Below are 3,501 nucleotides of genomic sequence, written 5' to 3'. Positions count from 1 at the left end.
TATCTTATTCCCATTGGGAAAATATAAGTTCATATATAAATTAAAATTCAATAATATTTATTATATTTATAATACAAATTAATCATTTTGCCCGCTGTCCAAAAAGTATTATAATGTATATTTTGATTAAGTTAAAATAAAATAAAATAAAATAAAAATAATTAATAATTATAATTATCAATAAAATATTTTAATTCGGTTAAATTATCTAAAAATAAAAATAAAATAAATAATTATAAAAAATTTGTTAAATTATATAAAAATAAAAATAAAATAAATAATTATAATGATAATTGTAGTTATAATTAATAATTAAATTAGTTTAGGTTTATTTTAATTTTGAATATATTAAGTATTAAGAAAGATCAATTTTTTTCACTAGATATTTTTTCAAAAATTTAATTTCTTTAAAATTTAATAGATCTAAAATTAAAATAGATATAAACTAAACTAATATATTATTAAAAATAATTTTTTAAAAATTTACCTTGAAATTTACCTAGTCAAAAAATTTACACCTCTAAACACTTAATAAATCCAAAATTAAAATAAATCTAAACTGATATGTCATTAATAATACCTCTTAAAAAAACTACCTATGCCATATACCTGAAAAAAAATAACATATATCATGTATATGCCCCTCACTGTAGAGCCATAAAATCAAGCATACATGTAATAAGATTCAATAATATTTACAATATAAGATTGTATTGGATCAATTCTCTCCCACCTTACATTCGAGCATGAACCTCGAAATTGGGTTAAAATGAATATATCAATTTGATTCTTGCTTAGGAAAAAACTCATTGCCTTGCTTTAAAAAATTTCAGATTGCACATCAATTCATGATGAGGAATAATAAATAATAAGATAACTATTTACAAAGCTAAACCATGCTTTTATTTATATCCGAGCAGAGGTTTGCCAAATTTCTAACTACGTTGACGGTTCAGAACACGATTTTGAGGATCGTGAAGTTCCACGTGCATTTACATATGTATGACACTGCAGAAATCATCGATCTGTTACTTCAAGAGAATATACACTTTACAAGTATACAAATCTGCAATACAAATATCACCAGCAGAGAACAAGAAATTGTTTGGTTCTTTCGAGCTATGAAACGATGGAGATGGTTGAATAGCTTCCCACGATCCTCACAAAACTGGAAATCTGCCTTAGCTGTTCTAGACCTCTCTGCAAACTATCAGGATTATCATCTGTGGCCGGGGCCTCCAAATCTACGAAGAAAACGTACTCGAAATAACACTTGGAACTGTTCCCCTCTTGCTCTTCGCTCGTCACCATACGCAGGGGCTTCTGGCGCTGCGGGCGGGATTCGATCTTTGTCACTGTTATGTCTCGCACAGCGAATATTGAGAGCGCCTTGAACAGATCCGCCGTTCCCTCTTTCAACGCGAAAGCCACCGTCGTCTTGGAGCCGCGGAGTGCGGAGGAGTTCTTGATTTTGTTGTTGGGCTTCCCCAGAATTAGAAATCTGGTGGTATTTGACGAGTCGTCCTGTATTTCTTCTTCTACCACTTCAAGACCGTATTCCCGCGCCGCAATTTGACTGCCAATGACGGCCGTGTCGTCGATGCGGTTTTCCGCCACGAAACGAGCCGCGCTCGCAGCGTTGTCCACGGCCTCCACCTCCACCTCCACGCCAAGAGCCGTGAGACGTTGCTGGCAATGAGCGAGCGCCTGCGGATGGCTGACCACGGTCTTCAAACTACGCCTCTTGGCCATCCCTCTGACGGCCAGCAAGCAATGATTAATGGGCAACAACAGCTCGCCCACGACATGGAGATCGGGATGGCGTAGCATCAAATCGTAGTTCCTCTCGATGACTCCGTCCAGCGAGTTCTCCACCGGCACAACTGCTCGGTCAGCGTCGTTGGACTCCAGCGCCTCGAAGGCGGAGTCCATGCCGCCTTCGCAAGGGAGCGCATCGCACCTCTGGAAGGCTCGAACCGCCGCCTCTTGGCAATACGAACCACGCACGCCCTGATACACGACTCTCATCGGCTTTCCCTTAAACACCGGCCCCGCCCACAGGGGCTCCATGGGGAGCAACACATCGTTAGATCCCAGCATCCCCTCTTTGTAAATACGCTCCAGCCGATCTAACAACTCACCAGATCGTTGTACAGTAGGAAGCTTAAGAGGATCGAACACGGGCTTCGTTTTCCCCGTGGTCCGCAACTCACTGGTTACAGCAAATCTGGTGAGTTTGCAGGATCGGGGAGAATCGTCCCAGGATCTCAAGCTCTGCGCCTCCCATGTTGGGAGATACGCACATCTCAAAGCCATAGCCATAGGCCTGTAATTAATATATTTACCTCGAAGGCCTAAGCATATAGACCATAAGGTACCGAGAGGGAGAGATTCACAGATATCTGAGAACCTCTTCCGAGGAACTGCGAGAATAACGACAGTATATATGCAATTTAGTTGGGGAAGAGTAGGTGGCGGAGAGTGCCATCTACCGCGTGAGCCTCGTTGCTTCCTCACATTCTTCGTTCGTATTTTATATAAAAATGTGAATGCAAAACGGTCAAGAATGGAAACGCATAAAAATTTACATATTCTTCGTTTGCATTTTCCGAAGTGAAAATTCAAAACAGTAAACCATGGAAACCACCAGAAGTTCTCCTCGATCGAAGAACCAATCGAATGTTCTCCCTAGTTAAGTTATTCGGCGGAATAGAAACAAAATTGCAGCTCCTCGTGAATTTATTAGTTAGGTGAACCAGCTACCTCCTGCTTTGGTTGCTGACAACCAGTCTTATGCTCCTAATATAAATCTAATGACCATTATTAGCACAGACTTGTGTGACTGAAAACTAAAGAACGAACGGTGAAAACTTACACGTGTATGATCTACCTCCTATAGAATTATAATTCCGTAATTGCCCACGCCTTCCATAACTCGCCATCGATATTATTGGTTTATTTTCCAAAAACGATTAGTCGAAATTCGTCGCGTTATCCATTGGGCATGGAGTATGCCATATAGCGGTTTGGCTAAAAGCTTTTCTTTTCTAGACTCCATAAACGTGTTAATTGCCTTAGAGATGATAAGAGTGAAAGTTTGTCCTTTTTTTAGATTAATCCCGGGTAAAATTATATGTGATGTGACTGGTAAAATTATATGTGATGTCAATTTTTTTAGATAATAATGACAAGTTAACTTGTATTAGTAATGGGTGGTCACTGTTTCTACTATTGGTTTAACTACTGAATTATGATAGTGATGATTGTCTCTACCATTGCTTTAACCACTAAATTATGATAGATTTTACCTTGTGAGTGATTTGAGACTATAATGATGATTGTCTCTACTATTGCTTTAATCACTAAATTATGATAGATTTTACCTTGTGAGTGATTTGAGACTTCCACAGTGATTCATATTGTTATAGACTTCTAGAAAGGCATTGTGTGATATAAGTGATCGTCCAAAGTTTTCGATGGGAACTCCATTCATCTTCAGGG

General features: G+C 38.4%; 1 pseudogene; it reads right to left on the bottom strand.

Annotated features, from left to right (window-relative positions):
* Nucleotides 1–814: 814 nt before the first annotated feature.
* LOC149248201 (arogenate dehydratase 3 pseudogene) lies at nucleotides 815–2,428 on the bottom strand (annotated as a pseudogene).
* Between the last annotated feature and the right edge of the window lie 1,073 nt (nucleotides 2,429–3,501).

The sequence above is a fragment of the Pinus tabuliformis genome, chromosome 7 (assembly GCF_031772625.1).
Source record: "Pinus tabuliformis cultivar Carrire ecotype Pingquan chromosome 7, CPIR1, whole genome shotgun sequence".
Lineage (NCBI taxonomy): Eukaryota > Viridiplantae > Streptophyta > Pinopsida > Pinales > Pinaceae > Pinus > Pinus tabuliformis.
Note: the sequence above shows the minus strand (reverse complement) of the source record. Positions and strands in the feature narration are given on the sequence as shown.